Genomic DNA, 6,000 nt, shown 5'->3' on the forward strand with positions numbered 1-6,000 from the left:
CTGCTATGGAACCAAATGGGCTTCCATATTCTCCATGTGCATCACGGTCTGTGTCTGCTGCTCTACCTCTTTCACTGAGGAAGGCATATTCTTGCAGGTAAGTTCAAGGATCTGGGCCAGGCAACCCCAGCTGCACCAGATCCCCTGCCCCTGGTGCTTACTAACTTGGCACCCACCTCACAGGACCCAAGCCAGGTGAACCGAGACCCACCGGATTCCCTACTCCCAGGACTCACAAGCCCAGCACCCATCTTACAGGCAGGCCCCGGCCAAGCATGCCAAGCCCCACCGACTCCCCGGCCTCCAGGGCTCACGAGTCCAGAACCCACTGACCCAGGCTGCTGTGCTGTGCAGCCTGGCTCTGTCTAGTCTGCCCTCAGTTCCAGCTCCTGCTGGTGGGTGCCGAAGCCAGCCCAGCCTGATCCCTGTCCTGGCCCTAATGTGAACTAGCTGGTGTTGTGGCCTGGCTCCTCCTGCACCCTGTCTTGGTTCTCAGATCTGCCCGTGGATGTTATAAATTGACCCAGGCTGACCTGTTCCCAGACCTGACCCACATGAATGCTGGTGGGTACTGTATCCTGGCATGGTGGGCTGCTCCTTGCCTTGATTCTTGCATTCACTTGCAGGGACTGCATCCTGACAAAGGAGTTTCCCAAGCTCCTCTGTCAGGTCTCTCCCCAGAGGCAGTCCTCACACACAGCTGGGTCCTCGGCCAGGTGGACTTTGTCCACCTCCTGTGCTGGCAGGAACAGTGGCCTTGCTCTACCAGCCCACACCCATTCTGGTTCTTTATTTTTATTTGAAAGGCACATATACAGAGAAGAGGAGAGACAGAAAGATCTTCCATCCAATGATTCACTCCCCAAGTGACTGCAACAGCTTGTACCGCACCAGTCTGAAGCCAGGAGCCTGGAGCTTCTTCCAGGTCTCCCATGCACATGCAGGGTCCCAAAGCTTTGGGCCATCCTCCACTGCTATCCCAGGCCACGAGCAGGGAGCTGGATGGGAAGCGGGGCTGCTGGGATTAGAACCGGCACCCATATGGGATCCCGGCACGTTCAAGGTGAGGACTTTAACCACTACACTATTGCGCCGGGTGTTATAGCCCAGCAATACCTGGTCTGCACCCAGACAGCTTTCACATGGTTCAGAGGGAGTCACGACCTAGCCCAGCTCATCCCGTACTCACCCTGGCTCTCAGTAGTACCAGTGGGTGCTGGAGTTTAGCCCAGTCTGCCGGTTCCCGGATCCAGTCCACACCCATGCTGTTGGAGGCTGTAGCCATGTCCAGCCCAGCCTGCTGCCACCAGTCCAGCTCTCGTCCTCACCAGTGGGAACCACAGCAAGGGAACCCAGCTAGGGTGTCCCCTTAGCTCCCCAGCCAGGCCTGTTCCCATCCACAGCTATTGGGTGTGTCAACAGAGATTGCAGTTCTACAGCAGTGAGCCCACATCTCCACAGATTCTGCTAGCAGACCAATTCTCTCACGTGCTAGCGATTGTCGTGGCCCATCTTGACATCACCCGTACCCTGTTCTCTCACTAGTAGGCCCCAGCCTTAACTTCAGTGTGTATCAGCGAGTGGTGCTTGGTGACGGAAGATGCTAACTACCCCAGCTCAGGTGTCACACGTGAACTCGTACTTCAGCCTAGCGGTTAAAGGCCCTCCTGTTCCCCCTTCCAGACCATTTGGTCTCAGCCCCTCTTACATACACGTGGAAGTCCCTCAGCAGTAATTCCTCACCTGGGTGTGAACCCACAGGTCATCAATCATCAACACGTGCAAATCCACAGCCCCGAGCCCCCAGAGCACCCAGGCCCTTCCCCAGGGAGCCACGTGGCCCAGCTGAATGCACCTGTGGTGGTCAAAAACCTCCAGCACGGGTAGAACCGGAAAGCCTGCCGAGCTCCTCCCATCCCCAGGAAGCCACACAGCCCAGCTGAATGCACCTGTGGCCTGTTTTTAGTCTTCAATCCATGATATCATGGTGTCCATTTTAGCACACAAACAGCTTTTGTCTTCCAAAATAGCATTTGAAATCACTGATTGTCAAGTGAGCTGATGTCGGGGGATGGGGTATACCAAGTCTGGCTTGTCCTGTGCAGAGCCCAGACTGAGGGTGCTGTGATCCCCAGAACAGCAGCTGAGTGTGGGTGCCCTGCTGGAAGCTTCCAGGCATGCATCCCAGTGGCCAGCCCGTTGCAGACAGGTTAGAGAGATGGAATGAGGACTAGGTTAGAATTAGACTTCATGGGAGGTGAAATCCCAAGCCTGTGGGCTGTAGGACATTGGAGGGGTTTTCCCAGGGGGAAGTGGGAGGACTCCGTTGTCCCGGTGCATGCAGGTGCCTGGCATCACATCAGGTAGGGTGGGTTGTGTGTGCTGCGGGCCACTGCCAACTACACAGCAGTGTCCTTATCAAGAGAGAGAGCTGTGGTCCATGTCCAGATTCTTCGGCCGTGCTGTGGAATCACCAGGAACTCTAGTTGGCCTGGAGCCGATCACCCCCCTGGCGTGCTGCAGGCTCGGCCCAGAGGCTCCGCCCACCCCCATCTGCCCTGGGCTGGCGTTTTGGGGAGCCCCAACTCTCTGGGTATCCCTGGAAGACCCTGGACAGTTTTGCATAAACCTGACCCCACCTCATCTCCAAAAGACTGATAGCGCAGCTTGTGGCAAGAACAGGAGCAAAAGGAAGAGATTGAGTGAACTCTATGCCGTCCCAGCACTACAGAGCTGAGCAAAACCAGAGGCATGTCACTCAGGCTTCCAAGGCACAAGGAGTGGAATGCCAGACTTCTCTCCAGGTCCCATGGTAAGTCTCCTCTGAGCAGGCAGCCCAGGTACTTGGGCCATCCTTCACCGCCTTCCCAGGTGAATTAACAGGAGGCTGGATTGGAAGCGGAGCAGCTGGGACTTGAACCTGCACTCCTGTGGGATGCTGGCTGCATACAGTCCTTGGTTTTGATACAGGGAGCAAATAGCATACAAGATGTGTGTCTGGCCCGGTCCCTGCAGATCTGGGAAACACTGGGATGAGTGGGACAGAGGGCCACCCAGGAATCGAGAGTTCCCTGTAGGGCTTGGGGTGTGTCTCCCTTAGAGTTGGCATCCAGGGCCAGCCTGAGAAGATGCCTGAGTAAGTGAGTGAATCAAGAGTGGACAGAAGAGGGGTTCAGTGCAAGGGGGAGCCGGAGGATCTGGAAGGCTTCCAGGCAAGGCTAGGAGGATCAGAGAGGAACTGGAGGTGTTCATGGGAGAGGCAAAGTATGCATGTGGGGACCCAGGCCAGCCTCAGTTTCCAACCCACTTTGGGGCCTAGGTACAGCTGTCATGGTCAGCTTTTCTCATCAGGCCCTGAGACGATGGGGCCACACAACACCTCCCCACCCCATGTACCTAACCCTGTGAGTCTTAGCTTTCTCCAGCTTGCCCAGCCCCACACCTAATACTCCAACCCCTATGGTGGTCTCAGGTCCATGCAAACACCAACATGCAGCTGGTGTCCCAGAGACCCTGCCCCTCAGATTGCCTGTGGGGATGGGGGTGAACTCACCAGCCAGCTCAGGCAGAGGAAAGTAGGAGTGAGTGGCATCCTTGTGCCCCCTGTCCTGGGCTGTGTGGTCTTAGGTAGGTCCCTGCTGGAATCCTGGGAGGCTGGAAGGAGTGGCTGCCCAGGCCCTGGAGCCCTCAGCACATCTCACAATTTAGGTAATGGATGGTAGATCCACCAATGCCCAAAGGACAGCAGCCCTGGGTGCATGGAAAGGGTGGGCAGGGTCAGCTGCTGCCACCTGCAAGGTGGAACCATGGAGGGTGGGTGTGAGGTATGAAGGAAGATCTCCAGTGCCAATCTAAGGGACTTAACTGAGCTTGTGAGGGGGGCGGGGCAGCATCTTAAGTTGGATGAAAGTGCGGCAAAAGCTTCCTCCTCTGCCAGTGTCAGCATTCTTATGCGTGCCAGTTCATGTCCTGGCTGTTCCACTTCCCATCCAACTCCCTGCTGTTGCCTGGGAAAGCACTGCAGGATGGCCCAAACCTTGGGACCCTGCACCCACATGGGAGAACAGGAAGAAGCTCCTGGCTCCTGGTTTTGATCTGGCTCAGTTCCGGCTGTTGCAGCCACTTGGGGAATAAGCCAGTGTATGGAAGATCTTTTTCTGTCTCTCCTTCTCTCTGTAAATCTGCTTTTCCAATATAAATAAATAAATCTTAAAAAAAAAAAAAGAAAAAAATCCTATCTGAATGTTCCAGTCCAGAACCCCATATGGAGTTTGCTTGAATACTATCTTTTGTTCTTCTTAATATTTATTTGTTTATCAAATTTTTCTTATTTTTTTTTCTCTAAGATTTATTTATTTTTATCGGAAAGGCAGATCAGATTTACAGAGAGAAGGAGAGACAGAAAAAGATCTTCCATCCACTGGTTCACTCCCCAAGTGTCTGCAACAGCCAGAGCTGAGCCGATCCAAAGCCAGGAACAAGAGTTTTTTCCATGTCTCCCATGTGGGCATGGGGTTCCAAAGCTTTGGATCATCCTCCGCTGCTTTCCCAGGCCACAAACAGGGAGCTGGATGGGGAGCGGCATAGTTGAGACATGAACCAGTGCCTACATAGGATACTGGCGTTTGTGAGATGAGGATTTAGCCACTGAGCCATCACACCAGTCCCAAAATTCATCTGGGTCTCCTTGCTGCATAGCAGGGGTTCAAGCACCTGAGCCATCTTCTACTGCTTCTCAGGCACGTCAGCAGAGAGCTGGATCAGAAGTGGAACAGCCGGGACTTTATTTAAAGGGAGGGGAAGAGTGAGGTCCCATCCACTTGTCACTCCCCAGATGACCACGATGGCTGGTGAGGCCACAGCTGAGTGTCTCCCACGTGGGTGGCCCAGATGGTCAACTTGAGCTGTGCCACTGTGCTGAGGTCTGTCAAATGCATAGACATCTCAGCTGGTGTCTGACCACCAGGCACATGCCCCCCACCCCCGCCTCACCCTCTTATTCTCACACACAGCTATGCCTTACCCACTCTCTGGCCCCCAGGGAACTGTCTCAATTCACAGCCTGCCCTGCTTGCCTGCCTCCCACCTCCTTTGTCAGGCAGCATTGCTAGAAAGACCACAGGATGGCTGAATCCCAGGTCGGTGCCAGAACTTGGCTTTTTGGGACCTGCCTGGCACAGAAAATGAGCAGATTTGCCTTGGCCCAGCTGGTCTCCATGGGGTCCATCCCAGGGCAGCATGGGAGCAAGGAGCAGAGCTGGGTGTACTGACCCAGCCTTGGTCCAGGGATGGTGTGGCTGTGCTGGATCACTTGTGGCTAGATCCAGCCGTGAGGTCCCATTGCAACAGGAAAAGCAGCCAACTGTGTGCCCCAGTGTGGCACACCCAGTTCACCTTGGGGAACTTCCTGAAGCCCCAGGGGCCAAGTCACTCTCCTGAGCCAGCTGGATGAAAGGGCAAGTACCAGCATGCTCAGGCCAAGGGACACTAGGGAATGGCCACTGCCCAGTGAACAGAACTATAGTTGGCCCAGGGACCAAAGAGGGAGCTGCAATGGCCGAGTGGCCACCCGTCCAGGGGCAGGAATGGTGGCTTACATTTTTCAGACCTTGCCTCTCTGGGCCAACCCCAATCCCTTGCACCCTGCTCCCTGGGGAGCAGGGAGGAAGGCTCTGGGCCAAAGGACTGCAAGGAATGGCTGGCTCCTCTGCTCCTGCATTCCAGCAGGAATGAGGCTGGGCCTGCTCCTGCTGCAGGTGACAACACGTCAGGGCCCTGCTCGGCTTAGCTAGGGGTGCCCTCCCCATCTACCTACTCTGCCTGGGACCCCCTGGGCTATGACCTCCAACCCCCGCCAGCCTCCTACTCACTGGGGCCAGGACAGCAGAGGTTATAACAGGTTCCTACCCAGCACACCCGCGTCCTCACAGGTGTCCAGAGGGGCAGGCCCTGGAGTCCTAGCCCAGCCTGCCACTCCTCAACTATGGATTTGGGGGAAGG

The sequence above is a fragment of the Ochotona curzoniae genome, unplaced genomic scaffold, assembly GCF_017591425.1.
Source record: "Ochotona curzoniae isolate NIBS_2020 unplaced genomic scaffold, NIBS_Ocur_1.0 contig_1014, whole genome shotgun sequence".
In the NCBI taxonomy this organism is placed as follows: domain Eukaryota; kingdom Metazoa; phylum Chordata; class Mammalia; order Lagomorpha; family Ochotonidae; genus Ochotona; species Ochotona curzoniae.